Source organism: Euprymna scolopes, chromosome 9, assembly GCF_053919585.1.
Source record: "Euprymna scolopes isolate OS-2025 chromosome 9, ASM5391958v1, whole genome shotgun sequence".
NCBI lineage: Eukaryota > Metazoa > Mollusca > Cephalopoda > Sepiida > Sepiolidae > Euprymna > Euprymna scolopes.
The window spans coordinates 123,243,903-123,264,783 of record NC_136490.1 but is presented as its reverse complement, the minus strand read 5'-3'; positions in this window follow the sequence as shown (position 1 = coordinate 123,264,783).

The following is a 20,881-nucleotide window of genomic DNA, read 5'->3' as shown; positions in this document are numbered from 1 at the left end:
ATGCGGGGTTCGAATCGTTCGACTGGTATTAATCGTGACACCCTGCACTGAAGATTCCCGAAAGGATGAAACACTAGTGTCTGTAGGTATTTAATTATTATAGTAAAAAATAATTATATATATGATAGGCATTGTTGAACGGCACGGAGTGTTTCTGCTTAATCGTCTTTTTTGTAATTCTCCTTTTTTTCGCACGGTCGTTCTAATATCGCAGTGTAATTTGTGTAAGACTGTTCCATAGTCGTTTTCGTCCATCTGAATTTTTTCTTTTTGCAAGTACTTCCAACTGATTTTCCTCAGTCGTCTTCTGACAGTTTTTGATTACTGTTTAATTTAAATTCTGAATGCTTTTATACGCTTCAGTTGAAATTAGATTTGAATTACTTAAAATAGTGAAGCGTCTCGTGTGTTAAAAATATATGCTTTAAACAAGTTAGGAACGTGGCTAAAATAAATGTACAATGCTTTAAAAGTGTGATTTACAAAATGGTACGGAAGTTAGCTTTTTTATAGCTAATTTTAAAAATGTTACATTACAACATATATATATAGATATACATCTGTAACTATATGTGCACATATATACATATATATACAGATGGCTATGAAACTTTCTTACTATAGAACTTTCTTACACAAATTTGACCGCGATATTAGAATGATAATACAAAAATGGAGAAATTACAACAACAAAATGGGATTAAGCAGAAACACTCCGTGCTGTTCAACAATGTGTGTCTAAATGAAAACATGCTGCCTAAATACACAATATATATATATATATATATATATATATATATATATATATATATATATATATATATATAACGAACTTTGTCCGTATGTCTGTATGTCTGTGAGTTTCTTTTTTATGAACTCCAAAACGGCTGTAATGATTTTTGTGGACTTTCACACGAATGTATTTTATGTACCACGCAGTGATTTAGATAAGTTTTGTTTCAGAGTGACTTCAATAATCGAAATCATCCGATGAAAGGAGAATCAGGCAGCTGTGACTAAAGTTAACACCTTACACAACCTAACATCACAAGTGCTTTTGCGAAGTTTTATTACAACACAAACCGAAAGGCCCGACATATATAAAATCAACAGTAAGTTCTTTTATATGAGAGAAGCGCATTCGACATGAAGTTTTTTTGTTTAAAAAAAATTGCACCATGATACTTGACATTTTCATTTTAAACTAAAATTCAAGCCGTTATCAGCGGACGAGCAGAAAGGCCAGGTTTATAAAATCAATAGTAGGTTCTTTGATACGACGGACAGAAACGCATTCAAAATGTATGTTTCTCTTTAGAGCATAATTGAAGCCTGATGCTTGATTTCTGTATTTTAAACTTTAATTCAGCACATTATATATAAAAATTATTTTATAAAAATCAACAGTAGGTTCTCTACAGTGCAATATAGACTACAATGTATTGTGGACTAAGCCACTACGGGGAGGCATGTGGAGCTTCTTCCCGGGACATCGCAGTGAGTTTTTGATTGCAGCAGGTAATCAATCGATTTGATTGAAAAATTCCGATAACAATAAAATTATTTTTGATCCTCATTCAATCTCGGGCAACGTCAGATTTTCCTGCTAGTATTAAATATGGTTGGATTGCCCGAAACTAACGCGTACCAAATGGGTGGCCCAACGCGTCATATATTTCTAGTATAATGCGCCAACTTTATGAAAAATGCAAAAATGGATAACAAATGAGTTTCATTGGTCCTTTGAGGGGTCTCCTTTCTTCACAAAATGTAAACAATGTTCTTTTTGAATAGCTATGAACAAAAGATAAAAACGAGAAAACATTTTTCTTCACGGATAAAAGCGCGATGAAATTTTCTTGACATTTTTTTTTCACTTAAATTTAAAATGTCTTATTGTTTTTCATTTATTTCATTGAGATAAAAAAAAAAATAAAAGAAAGAAAAAGAAGAAAATAAAGTAATTCGTGTTTTTGATGCAAGCTAGTCTCGTTTCCGCTTCAGTTCTCACCAGGACGTTAAAATACAAAATGTCTGCCAGAAAAGCAAACGAGTGACATATTTCAAGTAGAAATAACAATAATGTAAGCATAGAAAAGAGAAAAAATAACGAAACAAGGAACAACATTAAAACATATTGATGCATAAGATAAAGAATATTTAAACAGGAAAGAACAGAAAAGTGATAAAATAAAGGACGAGCAAGGTTTTGGGGCGACCGTGAAGATAGTGAACACTCTGGAATAACCAGAAAAGTTTTATGGCTACCGAACCGACGAGTGACAGGCAGTTTTTGGAAAATTTACAAAAATGTGTGAGCACTGAAATGTATCAGGATTTTTTTTTCCTCGAGTCACTGTAGAAACATCGAACCTTCTTTTTATTAGTTTATTAATGAACAAGTTATGGAGAAGAGTTTTCTAAACATCATCGAAACCGGATTATTTAAAGTTTTCTGTTTTTCGAATAATTATGATTTTATGATATTAATTTATGTCTATGTTATATTGTATGCTACTGAGATATTACATAAACTTTTGTGTTAACTGTAAGGAAATTTATATTATATTATATTATATATATATATACATATATACATATATATGCATATATATATACATAATATATACATATACGTAAATATATACATATACACCTATATACATATATATATACATACATATAAATATATATATACATATATATATATACATATATATACATATAAATATATACATATAAATATACATGTACATATAAATATATATGTGCATATATATACATATAAATATACATTTACATATATATGTATATATATATATATATATATAGAGAGAGAGAGAGAGAGAGTAAGTTATAAAATATATATGGCGATTAAGCTACACTGATAACTTACTAAGTAGCTCTACCTACGTATTGAGCACTTTTGAAATAAATACTTAAAGTTTACGCATAAATTTATACTTTCGTATATTAATTTTATGTGAGTAAATGAAGTAGTTATATATATATACATATGTACATATATATATACACATAAATATATATGTACATATATATACATATAAATACATATGCACATATATATATACATATAAATATATATGTACATATATATACATATAAATATATATGTACATATATATACATATAAATATATATGTACATATATATACATATAAATATATATGTACATATATATACATATAAATATATATGTACATATATATACCCATATAAATATATATGTACATATATATACATATAAATATATATGTACATATATATATACATATAAATATATATGTACATATGTATACATATAAATATATATGTACATATGTATACATATAAATATATATGTACATATATACATATAAATATATATGTACATATATACATATAAATATATATGTACATATATACATATAAATATATATGTACATATATATATACATATAAATATATATGTACATATATATATACATATAAATATATATGTACATATATATACATATAAATATATACATATAAATATATAAGTACATATATATGCATATATATTTACATATATATATATTTATATATATATATACATATATATACATTTATATATATATATATATATACATTTATATATATATATATATATATATATATATATATACATATATATACATACTCGTACTGGTAAAAAAAAATAGAAAATCATATTTTTTGGCGCTAAATTCTTATTGAGGACGATCTGTGAGATGTAATTGGTGATAAAATACCCCTATCCTGCTAAACTAACTGAAATATTTGTTTTCCACCGGATTTTTTTTTTCATATCAATTGCAATGCCAGTTTTTGAATATTTCCTGTTTCAAAATAATAGAACAATGCAGGTAAGTAAACAAAATAGTTTTTCTATTAACATAAATGCAAATAAAATTAATCAATATTTAGTAGCAGCACCTTTTGCTTTGATAACAGCATCAATTCGCCGGGACATGGAATCAACAAGCTTCTCACAATCCTGTGTAGACATTGAATCCCATGTATTCTGGATTGCACTATTCATGGCTGCAAGGGTAGTAGGTTTTTCTTTTCGGAGCTTCCTCTTTATCTTGTCCCACAAGGCTTCAATAACGTTCAAATCTGGCGAGTTCGCCACCCATTCAAGAATAGGGATCGATCGTTCTCGGAGCCAGGAAGACGTGGTCTTGGCAGAGTGTACCGGTGCCAAGTCATGTTGAAAAATGATGTCCGTAGCCTCCCTGTCAAACTGGTTATCCAACACTGGCAGTAAGTTAGCTTCCAGGATATCTTGGCACACTTTTGCGTTTGCAGTTCCCTTGATGAAGCATAAATTACCAACACCTTTAGCACTCATACAGGCCCAAACCAGGCAAGATTGCAGGAACTTCACAGACTTCTTAACACATTCTTGGTTATACCGTTTCATGGTTCTTCGCCAAACATGTGGCCTTGCTCGCCGAATGAGATACAAAATCGAGACTCATCTGAAAAGATCATACGCCGTCATTTGTCTGCAGTCCAGATTTGATGAGCACTTGCCCATCGCAGCCTCTTCAACCTCTGCTTCTTTGTAAGGAGCAGTTTGGTGGCAGCTATACGATTTTGGTATTCCAGTTGCAGGAGCCTTCGGTAGGTAGTGCTTCTCGAAACGTCGGCACCAAAAACCTGTTTCCACGCTTCAGTGATGTGACTTGTTGATTGGAATCGACTTTTCTTTGCCACCTTGTACAGTGCCCGGTTTTGTCTTTCGTTGATGCTTTTCCGTCGTTCGCATTTCTTGTGATTGTTGTTGGAAACACTCTCAGCACCTTTTTGGAGCATATTAGTCACCATCGATCTTAAACATCCGATCTTGATTGCGATTTCCATGTGCGTCTTTCCTTCTGTCCGCAAATCAAAGATACGCTGCTTCTCAGGCAAAGATATGTCTTTAGAGTTATCCATACGTATGCAGTATTATTACATCGCTTTCAAAATCTTTTTAAACAATATTTGCAAAAATTTTTTGGGTTTAAGATTACTCAACGACAAAATGTTCTATTACATTGAAACGCTGGCTTTTCTAATGTGACAATAAAGTACTCGTTGTCTGCCATATCCACCTCCTCAAATTATTAAAAAAAATAGTTGCAATTGTTATTTTAATATAAGATATCTCGCCTGTACAATTTACAAGCCGAAAATTATCCCAAATCAAATGAATTTATATATGTTCTATTATTTTGACCAGCACGAGTATATATTCATATATATATACACACACATATGTCTACTTCATTTAATCACATAAATTAATATACGAAAATATAATTTCATGCGTAAATTTTTAGTATTTACTGCAACAGAGCTCAATACATAGGTAGAGCTAGGTAGTTAGTTATAAAAATATATATGGCACATATACACACATACATATACATACATATATATATGTATATACATATACATATGTATACATATATACACATTATATATTATACTAGCAGGGAGACCCAACGCTGCCCGTGATTGAATGATTCGCCACACTCCAATATTTTCAGTATCATCGAAATCGGTGAAATCGACAATTGTTTTCAATCAAATAGATTGATTGCTTGCTATAATTCGGGACCAAACATGTTCCACCGGGAGGAAGCTTCAGATGTCCCCTCGCTTAAACTTCTCAAATACATTTGAGATGTTAGGCTGTGTAAGGTGTTAACTCTTGTCAACGTCGCATTTTCCTTCTTTCATCAGATTATTCCGATTATCGATACCTGTTGAAGATATTCCGATACAAACCCTATCTAAGAACACTTTCATACACACAATTTACTTTCATATGAAAGTTCATAAAAATCGGCTCAGCCATTTTTGAATATATATATAGTGCAAAATTTTTGTTGAAAATTCAAAGACTCACGTTTTCTTTTTTATAACCTCCGTTTTTTTTCCTGGATTTTTCCATTACAGCTGTTTCATTAATGAGTTGCCAATTTTACGATTTATGTTTCCGTAAAAATACCCTGTCCCCACCAACATCTTCAGATGTTTATCCATTAGATTTTTACAAAAAATGGTATATATTTAACATGCCAGACATCGTATTCAGGTAAAAGGATTTCCACATACATGCTTCCTCACTTCCTCCATCTTTTGGTGTTAAACGAAAACGGTATACATTGAAAGTAACGACATTTCCAAAACAAACTTTAATATATATATACATATATATATATATATGTATATATATATATATATATCCTTTGTTTTTCATTGATGAACAAATAACGAAGAAGAATTTTTATTGAAATCATTAAACGAGGATTCTTTAAAGAGTTTTTACAGAAAAAAATATAATTTCCAATATTATTTCCATCGCATTCTAAGTTCACAGTTTAGAATATATAAAGATCAGCATCTTTAATAATAATTTGTATTTGAATTACAGTATAGAAATTAAAAAGCCAAATGACGATGTGTTTTTATTTCTCCACAATAAATTATTTGTATTGTTTAGAGTCTTCAGACTAGTGCAAGTACCTGTGACATGGTGGAAAAAAGTGATTGGTAAAAATTAGTTTTAAAATGTACATTCTTCCGGAGGTTTAAGAGTCATTGCTCAGTGCGAGCGACACTGAAAAAATATAATTGCGAATTACTAAGGGAACGGGAACGTTCTACTCCTGTTGATTAAATAAGGGTTACGTTCAAAATTTCGTGCAGATCCTCGAATTTAATAGAAGCATTCCCGAGTTCGACAAGATATACCTGAGGAATGCCGGAGGGTAAATCGACCGAAACGCTGTGAAAATAACATTCAAGATAAGAACAGTAGTTCGAAGAATCTAAATAATAAGAATAATCAGTCCTCACCTAAAAAATTCAGAACAGCTAAATCTGAGAATAACAAATTCTCAGAAACAAAATGGCCGCTCTATGTAGAAATGCATATTAAAAGTTTATGTAAAACGTCTAATTCGTTTCCGTCCTATCTTTTACTCTATAATAAAGATCAATGTATATTAATTTTTACTAATTTTTATATTTTCATATAAAAATATAATATATCCGGCCCGTTTCACAACAGTTAGTGATTAAAAACATGTCATTTTCTAGCCTCAAGATAAAACCGTTTCAATGGTGAGTGGAAGCAAGAAAACAACTACCGAGTGAAATGAATTAGAAATGAAATTATCAATTCTAAATAAAAAGTCAATTGTTGGTGTTTTTCAGAAATACAAAATAAAAAAAATTAAATTACTGACATAATTCTAGGATTTTATATAAATGCTAGCAGATGTACCCGGCATTGCCCGGTATTAAAGGTAACCGTAAATTCATGAAAAAAAAAACTGAAGTTAAAAAAAAAACGGAAAGAAACTGAGACCTGTGCAAACGAGTATTATATATATATTTTTGTAAACAGTTCACTTCTAGCAAGTAAAAAAAAAATACTCGAGCTGACACCGAAACCAAAACCTAAAAACCGTGAAACAAGCACAATAACCATTAAAACAGCTTTACATGACTTTTAAAAAAGTATTTTCAAACCTACATATTCTTAACATAAGGAAGCTGTCATGTCTTACGGCCGCGCATGTGCAATCATGAAACAATTGAGAAACAGATCAAATCTGATGGCCTCCAAGTACCAATTTTTCAATTTTGACTCCGTTAACAGCCCTTGTATACGGAGGAAAACCGATAAAAAAAAAAGTTTTCCACGTGTTTGAATATCCTATATACCAAATTTCATGTCTGTAGAGCAAAAATTCGTTTATATAGGTGGAGAGTTGTCCTCACGGACACACATTTTCACTTTTATAGATATATAGATTCGTGCGAACAGTGGCGGAGCATGATTCTTTTTGTCATTTTTTTTTTACTGGAGTATATATATGTGTTCTAAATAATTCGTTTCAATTACTCAATTAAAAAAAAATAGGTATATCAGAAAAATTACGACGTTTGATCGGGTTTTCTTCTGGATTGCATTTCATGAACTAGTGTCACCTTCTTGCTTGTTACGTTTGCAAAATTTCGACCGTTGTACTCTTTGGCCTTCTTAATGACCCCTTTATTTAAGTCGATAAAAAAGCTAAAAAATATATTCATACAACAATATCTCATGTGAAAATTATTATCGCTATACTTGCGGGTGTTGCATTCACAGTAAACTGCAAATGTTAATGCGACTTATGATCTAGAAAATATTGTACAAGGTGACCGTCAACCCCATCCTAAAATAATAAATGCCATCCATGGAATCATTAATAAAAACCCTTTCTGCAATCAAACCATATTTAATATAACATGATGTGTAAATTTCTGGCCTAAGTCGCACACTCCTATCATTCCAAACCTTCGTTTATCTCTGCCTCTAGGTCAGCTACATGTCATTGTTCCTTTGTTTTTAAGTTCGATACTATATTTCTTAGTTAAATTACTTAACCCACTTTTATAATTACTTAGCCATAAGATTTATCATTGTCCATCGTCTGATGATTAACACCATCTAAAAAGAATGCTCACAATTGCGCTGTACAACAGCTCCAACATTTTGACTGATATTTTATTATTATTATTATTATTATTATTATTATTATTATTATTATTATTATTATTATTATTATTATTATTAAGAAGGAGAATGAGAAGTGGAGCAATTATGCTCCATTGGCCTTGGAGATGAGGCGTATACACGAGGTTAAAACACAAAATAATTGTTGGTACACTATGAGTAGTATCAAGTTGTCTAGAAGGACAATTGAAAAAAAACTACAAATCCCCGATGTTTTAGGCGGCCTTCAGACCTCTGCAATTGTAGGTATCACCAACATCCTTAGGAAAACCCTTGATATTTGAAGCTCCTGGTTTGAAGTCGGGATTAAGGGAAATCCTCTGGAAATGAATCCCATCCCTTTCCAGAGAGACGTTGATAAACGAAATCAGAATTATTATCATTATTATTATTATTATTATTATTATTAATAATAATAATAATAATTTTTAATTACATGGTTTTGAGTCAAAACATCTTTAACTATTACTAGTATAGAGATGAACACCAAATCTCAGAAATTTTCTGCTACTAATACTAACTACTACTACTACTACTACTGACGAGACGAGCACCGGATCGGACGACGATAACGACGGTGATTTTCTCTAATAAGGTCTACACTACTAACGTCGAACTAAACAACAACAGGTAGGCCTGCTAGTTTGTTGTTGTTGCTGCTGTTGTTGTTGTTGTTGTTGCTGTTTTTTAATCCTTAAGTGAAATGTGAATTTATAAAAATTCTTTTTCATTAAATTCCTACCTTTTGTCTGTCTATCTGTTTTAACAACGGCCGTTTGTGGTCGTACGATGAAGAGAAAGTAGAAAAAGTAAAACGAACCAAAAAAAAAAAAAAAAAAGAAAGAAAGAAATCAGTTTGTCTCGCATATTACACGGGACGTTGGTTACTTTGAAAACTTTGTGCGCATCTCATAAATATTGGATCAAAGAAACTTCAAAGCGACGATCCGATCTATCGCACAACACATCGGGATTTCTTTCTTTTGTTTCTTTACGATTTTACGATGATCAATCCCAACATCCATCGATTGATCTACACATCTCTTTGTCTCACCAGCAACCTCATCAATTTATCTATTAAACACTATCAACAATACTATCCTCATCTCTTCCCCTCTGTCTCAAAATTATTCGCTCTACTTTATATATACATACATACATACATACATACATACAGATACATACATATATAAATAAATGTATAAATTCATATATATATATATATATATATATATATATATATATATATATATATATATACTAGCAAAAGTACCCGTCGTTGACTGGGTTCAAAAACAGCCTACAGAAAATGGACTCTGATTTAGGAAAGTATGATAGCTTATGAAAAGGAAGGGTTGTAAAGAGATAGCTTCGAATTTGGGGGTATCAAAACCAAAGTAAAATATGATGAAAGTAAAAATAAAATAGATAACCCGCATAATTTATTATACCATACCTGTTCACACTGAAACACTTATCACAATATTCTGTGGATCTATATTAAAAAAAAACTTTTTAAACTGTGTGACATATTTCCATTGTATGGAGGTCAGGCGCGAACGAACACCCCATAATTTAATTATACCATATTTCTTCAAACTGGAACATAATTATCAAAGTATGCTTAGGCAGATAGATATGAAAAGTCTTTATTAAAGTTTGTGCCTATTTCCATTCCATGGAGGCCAGGCGCGAACGCAGACTTCATAATTTTATTATACCATCCCTATTTAAGTTAAAACATACTTATCAAAGTATTATTATGTACAACTATATCAAAAACACCTGTAAACGTTTTTTTTTTTTTAATTTTTAAATTTTTATTTCCATACTTTGTGGACCAGGCGCGTACGCAGACCCCACAATCTTAATGAATCATCATTATGCCAGATCAAACATATCCATTCCTGTGTTTCGATACATCTTCTATTATTATATGTGATCAGTTTTCTATAATAGTCAACCATTCTATAATAATCAACTATTCGTGACCAGATGCACACAGACGTTCAGCATTATATTATATATATATATATATATATATATATATATATATATATATATATATATATATATATATATATATATATATACACGCAAGGCTGGCAATAAGTCTCGCCAAAGATAATTACTTAACTACACATGAAAAAATAACTAAGAAAACATTTATTGATTATGCAGTAATATGCGTTGACGGTTTATGTTAACGCTATCCTCCAAACTATAATAAGAAGAAGTGCGTATTTATTTGTATGATAGCAGGCCGCTCGGCGTTGCCCGGTCGTAAAATACGCTTAGACATTATATTTTAATTCATGCAGATTTCGAATTTATTATTCTAGAACCAATTGTCTATCGAATCTTATATCCTATCTAATATATAGTAGTGATTTCAAAAGTTGACAAAAAAATACTTGCGTGCTTTAGATGATGGAATTGAAACAAAAGAATACAGTTCTCTAGCTTTATCCAGTAGCGTATAATCTAAACCCATGCATATACAAAACTGCAAAAATAATGTTTGATCTATAATTTTAATTAGCGCATGCGAAAAAAACAAAAACAATAAAACGAGTATAGTCCACTGACGTCAGGTCAATGTTTTTCTTTTTTCAATTTTGACGGCTGAGCACATATTTTACCAGGTAAAAATAAAATCAAAGTGTGTTACAGGTTTAAATACCTTATCTATCGAATTTTAACTCTGTAGAGCAAATATTCAGAGAGGAGTTAGATAGAGACTTTTTGTACACACACCCACGTCATATATATATATATATATATATATATATATATATATATATATATATATATATATACATGCAGTCATCAACATACAGTCCTGTTTCGTTCTATCACAACTCATCAGTGCCGCTAGACAAGCACCTCTCCCAAGCCGAGGATTGATCCTAGAACCATCGCGTTGACAGTCAGCATTTCTACCGGTCGACCAACGGGAGTGGCGCCCGCAAATAATCTTGCCAGATGTCTATTTAAACAAACATCCATCCACCACTTATGTATATATGTGTGTGTATACAATTTTCAGTGTGCTAGAATGTTTTCACCTTAAATTATACCCAATTATGTAGAATATAGAAACCATGCATAAATAGAATTCAGCGTTATATTGATATAAGAAACCATAAAAAATGAACAAGTAATTAATTGACGCTTGTTTTTAAAAATATACAAAATATTTAAACTTCATGTAAAACCATGAGTGAGTATATTAAAAGTTTCGTTTTAATAATTTTAAGTAGAAAAAGTAGGCTTTTAATATTAATGTCAGATCGAGAAAACGTCAACTTAATAGGTATATAGATAAATAAATATAAATCTGTCCCATTTCATAAAAGTAAGTAAAAAGTGCCTTTTTCTAGCTCCCGGACAAAACAGTTTTGTGTGGGAAAGGGAAGCGAGAAATCAAATAGCCTTTGCTCTCTCCCCTGAAATGAATTTGAAAAGAAATCCTCCATTAAATAAAAACAATCAAGAAGTAGATACTGTTGCTGTAGGTCATCAAATATGATGATAATAATCTACATATGAAAAATAATGTCGTATAACTGTAAACTGACTGGCAGTTGTGATCAGTGCTATATATAGACTTAGTAATTGGAGCTCATTGTTTTTAGATTAGAATTTATTAGAACAGGTAGGTTGTTTAATTTGTTTTTATTGCGGACTATTATCCTCATTTTTTTTTTTAGTTTTTGTTTCACGACGTTTCGACGATCGTCAGGTTGTAACCGCGACGGGATAGGAAATCCGAATCTAACTGCATTCTCAGCAATTACTGCCATCCATAGTTGTTGTCGTCCCACCACGTTTTAGCCAAGTAAGCCTCTGGCCGGCTTTGGGTAGAATGTAAACCACTATCTTCAGACAATTCCCACCTGGAACCACAGATATTCAACGCCTCTATCCACTGCGCCACGGGCCTCGAAGGGCGATCAAGGTTGAATTTTTTGGTCTTATAAATCCACTTTTATTTATTATCTGATCTTCCATGGCCGGGTCCGTACCCAATAATATATATATTATTTTAGTTGGAGTTCATTATTGAAGTCAGTATTATTTATTGATTTATTTTTCTCGCTGACTTATTATCTCATCTTGAGGATAATAGTCCGCATAAAACTAAATTAATAAATAATACTCATCTCAATAATAAATTCCAACTAAAATAATATATAGGCAGGTTGTTTGTTTATAAAAAAAGTGTTATAGCAAAATTAGAGAGGCGGGTCGAACAGGCAGAGCAATGGTGAATATGGTGTGATGTGGATCGCCACTTCACAGAACGATTCATGGAAAGCGACTTTGAACGAGCATTGATACAATTTGGGGGAGTCCGTTTTGGGGAGTCATAGAGAGCATATCAGAAAAAGTCAATCTCTGATTCCTCTGGAATATGGATTGGCAGAGTTTTCGTGAAGGCGACGAGATGGAAATAAATGTCGGCTAAAACTATAGCAAAATAGAACCCCCCACCCTCTTTCTAAGGATGAGAAACGATGGTACGGTTTTGATCTTAGAAAACCATTTGCCCAGAAAAGAATTGGGACTTGCATCTTTTAGTGTGCATTGAGAGAGCTTTTGTTTCAGATGCGATTAACGATGGAAAACAAACCAATCAGCGACACGGCTAAAGGGCAAGAGATCAGGATATAAAAGATACGCTCGTTTACGTTTTTATAAAAAAAAAAACAAAATAGCTGAGGTGCCGTAATTGGAAACAGTGACCGAATGCAACAACAGGTGTTTGTCCAGAATTCGTCGCCTACGAAAAAACAAAAATAAAGAAAACTCTATATGATGTCGGGACGGGGAAAAATCGTACCCTCAAAATCACGTAAATTGATTAAAGAGTTTTATTTTTATATGTAAATAATTTTCAAGCGAATTTAAGTTTTTTTCAGTGCTCCCCAAATATCCATGTCAAAAATGGCTTTCTAAAATTTCACAGGTCTGAATTATATTGAATGATGTTCCTTGTTTGTTCAGTCTTTAACAATTGTGTCTCAATATCGTTGCTGTTCGTTTATCCACAAAATTTTGTTTTCTTATTTATGCATACAACGACTTGATCATCTCAGGATCTATTGTATAGAACATTTCTTGTCTTATATTTTTAGCTTATTCATAAACTAGCCTGACCGGTGGAAATTCCACAACTGACTCTTTCATATGTAATATATTGATGTTGACATTCTGCGGATGTTCAACGTAAATGGAAACGTCCTTATATGATAGTAGCTCGCTTGTTAAATCTGCAAAAGTATTTATCAAGACTAGCAGGGACGTCCAGCTTAGCCCGGTCGCAAAAAATGCTTAAATATGAAATTTTAATTCATGCAGATTTCGTATAGAGTCAATTTTCTATCAATTTTTATCTATATAATTATAAAACTCAGATCAGCTTGCTTGCTTGAGTGTTTAAACTGTCCATCAGGTTTGTGACTTCCAGTAAAAAAATCGTCTGCTTACCTATTTCATAGCTTCTCCCTGTATTAAGTCCGATATTAAAAGCCACTGCTGCAATTCAAAACATACACAAGGCCAACAATATTTTTTGTTTTAACTTATTTTAACAGAAATAGTTGAATAAAACGAAAAGCAAAAATTTTTAAGGGGTTTTGTTTAGGTGCGCCTACATATTTTTTAAAAAATATTTTCTTTACCCAAGTTGAGCGTCATTAAAACTAGAAGTTGTTTTTAAAAAAAACTACGTTTTTCGTGTTCAAAATTATTTATTTACGATCATTTTATTTGCATTATTCATTGAAAGTTGGAGTTGTTAAAAAAAAAAAAAAGCAAATACGTTTAAACCTACTTAATCAATTTACATATTTAGAAAAATATTTGGGGTTTTTACGACCTCACCCAGCGTAGCTTACCTCCTAAAAAGAAATCAAAATTTACATTTTTTTAGATAATACCTTTCAACGGCCTTTAAAGATAATATAAAAGAAGGATTTTTAATAGTTAAAATCTAACATTTAAGCGTGGGGGATCGCTTTCCTATATAAATTTAACGTAAAATGCGACTACACTTCTTGACGAGGTAGCGAGACACATAACCGTTAGTATTTTTTCAAGTGTGGTGGCGGGAGTGTGGACAGAAAGAGGGATTGGGGTGGGGATGGTAGTTATAAGTTCCAAACATTTTTAAAATATGTAGAAATACTTCAAAACATGTGTGGGGGGACTTTTCATTTTTTTTAAAGATTTGCTTTGAAAAGGTCTCACCGTTAAATATTACTTAATCAGTTAAAAAATATCAGGAAATATTAATTAAGGCTTTTAAGACACACAAAAATAAATGGGATAGACTTGTAGTTTTTTCATTTGTTTTGGGTTTTTTTTTCAATTGTTTCAATGGATTACACCTTTCTTTTATAAAGGATTTTTCATTTAATCTTAAGGCAATGATGTAAACACCTTAATTATCCAACGTATTTCATATTGTTTTCACTGGTCGCCATGTTTGTCTTTGCACGTGTGTGCATTCAATTTTTGCGCATTAATTCTGTATACTCACTATTCCATAGCTATCTATAACATATACTGACCCAACAGGTTACAGGTAGCCTATTATATTATAAATTGAATATATATATATATATATATATATATATATATATATATATATATATATATATATATATATATATATATATATAAACTTGAGTTCCCTCAGGTATAATCGAAATCGAAACCAAAGCTTGTGAAGAATTCTTGATAAACTTATTTACAAAAAAAAAAAAAAAAAATAGATGACTTCAGTGCCTTCAGCTATAATCGAAAGCGAAACGAAAACTTCTTGGTAAAATTCTTGGAAGAATTCTTTGTAAAATTATTTATTACAAGAAATGGAAGGTCATAACAATCAAACAACAGTCACTCGGAAGAAAAAAGATGTAAGTCTGGCACACACAAAATAATACATACGTATTAATATCGTATTAATCGTATTAATATATAGATGAATCCAACTCAATGAAAACTTATTTTAAAATAGAAAGGTTATCTGTTGTTCATCTAATTTCATGAGATTTCCTCAAACTTTATTTCAGAACTCAAATGTTTATCTTTACTCTGAGAAAAATCCTTAGAAAATGGCAATTCAATTTTAAACTTTTGTAAAATAAGTAACGACGAACGTCCATTCCAACATTTAATGAAAACTTTATTAAATATGAGGTGCCTTCAATAAGTTTCCAGACTTTTTTATACATGCATTTAAAATTATTGTAGATTCTTGAATATACTGTATGTTATCGCTATAGATCATGAGATAATTGACCAAGTTTTATGATTTTAGGTTCAAATGAACAGCTACAAAAATTGGAATACGCCTTACTAAAGCCTGATTGTCACTGATGAATTCCAAAAATGCAACCTGGACGTGAGGACACTTTAGAAGAACGATATGCAATAAAACTCTTTTATAAACGTGGTAAAAATGCCACAAAATGGGTATGGAATGCTTCAGACTGCTTTTGGACTATTTTGCATGAATCAAGCATCAGTTTTTGAGTGGCATAAGAGATTCAAGGAAGGCAAAGAGTCTATGAAGGATGATGAGAGTTGTGGGAGGAGTAAGGAAGTCAGAACACTAGAGTTGATTGGCCAAATAAACAATTTCATGGATAAGGCCCGTTGTGTGTCTATAAAGACATTAATTGTATAGTTTGATGTCAGTGTGGAAACTATACAATTATTTGTAAGACATTGAAGATTATAAACTCTATCACGTGCTCATTTCGCCAGGAGAGATGACCTCTGATTGGACAATGGTTGCTACACTTTACATCAGTTAAATTCAAATTAAGTGTTCCTTTTTTTTCCAATAAATATTAAGCATTTATTAAATCAAATGAAATAGATTTTAAACATGTTTTAATTTATTAATAAAAATTACAAACTCATTTATTTAAAGATGTGTTTAACTAAATTTGGATTTTACTAATAATTTTTTTAATTTTTTTATTATTTTAGTTCAGTTTTAAACAAATTATGAAATAGAGTCATTCAGGATACCATTGTTAATTGACATGGTTTTGAAAGTGCCTCCCCACAGCCACTATTCGTTTAAGACACTTTGAGCTTGCTCTCTGCATGCCAAATCATACTTTCTAATATTTTAATATTAGTTTTAGACTGATAAATTTGATAATTTTTTCAAGTATGGAATATGTTAAATTAAGATTATTTTACTAATATAGTCCAACTGTGGCACCAAACATGGCTGCATTTGTTGTATTCGTGATTAAATTTGGTGCAGATGTGCTGTCAAGTCACTGTACATTAAGTATGGGTCGATGTTAGGTGGACCATATATGTAGCAGTCATCATGCGAGTCCTCGAGGTAAAAGAGTGAGGGTCTTCCTATCAGTCTTTCACTGGGGATTGAACCTTGCGCATCCCGCTTACAAGATGAAATCTTATTATTATTATGCAATGACAAAACTTTCCTTCTGCTATAAGAGTAACACTGATGCAGCTAGTTGGGACTACGTCACGTGTTCAGCGAAGGAAAAATCGAATTGTTAATTACAATTTGAATATTTGAAAATTTGAATTATTTGACTATTCGGATTATTGTTTCCGTCTTGAATGTTATTCTCACAACGTTTTGACTATGTAACCTCTGACCTTCTTCAAGTGTATTTTGTCGAACTCAGGAATCTTTCTGTCGAAGTCGGTAATCAGCACGGAATTTAGAAGATAACTCTTTATATCAGCCAAAAGGATAGCATGTTCTCATTCCATTAGTGTAATTGAAAGTCGGGTTATTTTAGAGCTATTCTCGTTATGTATTGGAGAATTGTTAACAAAATTCAAAAGTTATACTTTTTTTATTTTCTTTTTTTTTTGTCAAGGAATGGACGTAGAATAAGATTTGGAAGATCACTGATGAAGATAAGAAAGAGAATTATGCTCAAGATAAATTTTTCTAGACGCTCCAAAGTTGATACTTGGAGCTTCAGCCTTCTTCCCATTAACGACTACTTATATAAACCTATTGAAGAGAAGGGATTTAATGATTGAGAAATTATTTCCAGATATTCAGAAAATCTCGTGAAGTAGACTTTTATGCTACACCCTATCAAATACCTTTGATATGTAATGAGTTATTGTTCTAAGGAGGAAACTCTCGTTGATAAATTTACTGATCCTATGTGAAATTACATCAGTTCATTAGCTGTAGACTTTGCAGGATGGAAAACATATTGTTTACCACTGAGTATTTTTTTGTTGCTGAGATGATTAGTAATTTCTCTATTTAACAACTTTATGTAACTTATGACACATGGAAGACTTATAGGTTTGTATTGTGATGCAGAAGACCGTGCTCCAATATTTTAAAATATTGGACATACTAATGAGGTATTCTAAAGTGTTCTGGAGCATTTCTCTTTTAAGCATCAAATTAACAGCTTTGTATGAATGAATGATAATTCACCTAGCAGCGTCTAGAGTACTATAACTGAAATATTGTTAGGACAAATTGCCTTACTGACATACATCAAGATTCTTTGTTAGTGTAGCAACAGTAGAACAGATGTGTGGATGCCACTCAGATTATTTTCAACCTTGGGAGGAAATATGGGAGGTAGGTGGCTCTAATTGCATATGTATGAGTTTGGTGCAAAGTTCTTGGCAAAGAGTTTGGCTTTGTCAAATGCTGACGAAATCATCTCAAGCCTGATGATAATTGTTGGTAAAGAAGATTCGCATCTGTTCAGGACTTTATTTGTTCTTTACTAAAACTAAACGTTTGTTTTTTTTTGTTTTTTTACTTTTGACTGGATATACTGAGCATATGACCCTCCAACATTTTCTATAATCCTTTTGCAATTATTGCTGGCAGTTCTGGAGGTAATTTTAGTTCCAAAACATTATTACGTTTTAAAGCAGCTAAAGCAGTAGTTTCTATGCACAATGGCGGCAGCACATTCAGTAGCGTACCATGGCTGGTTGTTCGTTTTGGGGGAATTTCTTGAAGGTATGTAGTTTTCTATGCCAACAGTTAACAAGTTACGTCAGATGCTATAGCATACGCGTGCTTTTTAAGCATAGTTCCGGTATGAACGTTCGGAAACTTTACCAATAAACCATAGTGTATCAATATACTGTTCAGTGGAGAGGAATATTTGAGGATTTATTATACGTGTGTTATCTTTATTAAGAAAACTGAGTGATCACAAGTAAAGACAGAACTGAGGATTAGCACTGTTCAGTGTATGTTGTTATAAAAAGATCTAAAAGACTTGCAAATTGTCCATCAGCATCGAGTATCTAAGCAGGTTCTTTAACAATATGTGTTAGGTTATAAACAAGGAGGAAATCATGACAAAACCTCCCATCGTCATCTATTTTGCTTAAATAGACTAGCCATTCAATATTGTGAACATTGAAATCTCAGACGTAAATGTTGGCTGCGGGATGAACAGACAGGGTTAGGGTTAATTTGGTCAGCAATACTTTCAAAGATTTCCATCAATGTGGGGAAGTAGACGACAAATATGAATGCTGTGCTGTGAGTAAGTGCTACTCTAAAAAACATGTAGATATGTTTGGGATTTTCTTTGGCAATACTACAGAGAAACTATTCCTAATGTAGCAATATACGCCATGTCCATGGCGACTTGGAGGGTCAGGTTTGAATGTGATGTTAGAATAGCTTTTGTTGAAAAAATCGGCTCAAGAAGCAGTTGAACTAATGCCAATTTCACACAAAGACCGCAGGTCAGGTTTGGTTTCTTATAATTGAATTTCAACCTCTGAAAGGTTAGAAGGTAGACCCTAGATGTTAGGGAAGTAGACCTAGTAGTGGGAATCTTTATTGGAAGTTGTGGTTCTGGGTTTTCTCTTGTTTGTTTGTTGCAATTATCCATAGTAAGGTTGGAGAGGTTATGGCGGAAATCAACAGAGCTGTTTACAGCAAGACTGGGGGAAAGTGAAAAAGAAAATATAGAGTCGAAGGGGAAAGTAAAGAAGGAAGATTTTGTAGACCAATGAAAAGGAAAACCCGTAGGAATTTCCACTAATAAGGCATCAAGAGACTTTACCAGAAGCTACTGCATGAGCCAGACTCCTTTCACCAAATGTTCATGCAGCAGCCTCGGTATTATGCACCTACTGATGGGGATGTCTGCTTTGGAATTAATCCAAGGTTCAGGTCCTTGTCTTTTAGGCAGATAAGGTCAACCCAGGAAAACGTTTTTCTCCAGCACCCTTATTAGTGACAAGGCAATAAAACAAGCATAGAATGTATAAGTTCATAACTACTATTTTAAAAGGGAAATAACTCTCATAGCTTAAATAAATAAGTTTACATCAGGTTTTAAATGCAACTATTATCAGCTATTAATAATTGAAAATAAATTAAATTTACTATAAATTCAATTAAAAATAAATTTTTAAATAATATTTCTAAACAGAATAATTAAAACAATTCTATTACAAAAAAACAATTGTTGGCATCGATCTAATTATTAAAATAGATTTTTTAATGTAATATACGAATGAATTTAATCAATCCTATCAATGTCGAACACGGTGAAAAGGTAAGCAATTTGCAACCATGTTGTTTAAACTTACTCCACAAATTCCTCGAAGATAACCTTTGAGTAAAACATCCAACTGTTGAATTTGTCTACTGTACAGTGCCCTAGAATCTGAGCCACACAAATAGCGTATATATATATATATATATATATATATATATATATATATATATATATATATATATATATATATGATTGTTGACCTGGATTAAGTCCGACGATATGAAATAAAATGGAGGTGGAAGGACCTGAATACTCAACGTTTCGCCCGATTTATACGGGCTTCTTCAAGAGGGATGGTCATTGTCAATGACCATCCCTCTTGAAGAAGCCCACATAAATCGGGCGAAACGTTGAGTATCCAGGTCCTTCCACCTCCATTTTATTTCATATATATATATATATATATATATATATATATATATGTTAAGATAGCGAGAGAGGTAAAGAGAGATGTTATTATTAAATGTATATACACATATATTATAAGATAATATAATATAGTGTATATATCTAGTTCACAAGAAAGTTCAAACAAAAATGTATTGGTCGAATTATGCACCATCAGAATCAACACACTTTTGCCAACGCAAAACAAGTGGATTTATGCCAGTAACATAAACATCTTGCATTCTGGTGGCGATCAAGTCCCTGAAAGCATTTTTGATATCGCTTAGGTTTTTGACACATTTCTCATGGAGAAAGCTGTCGAGAT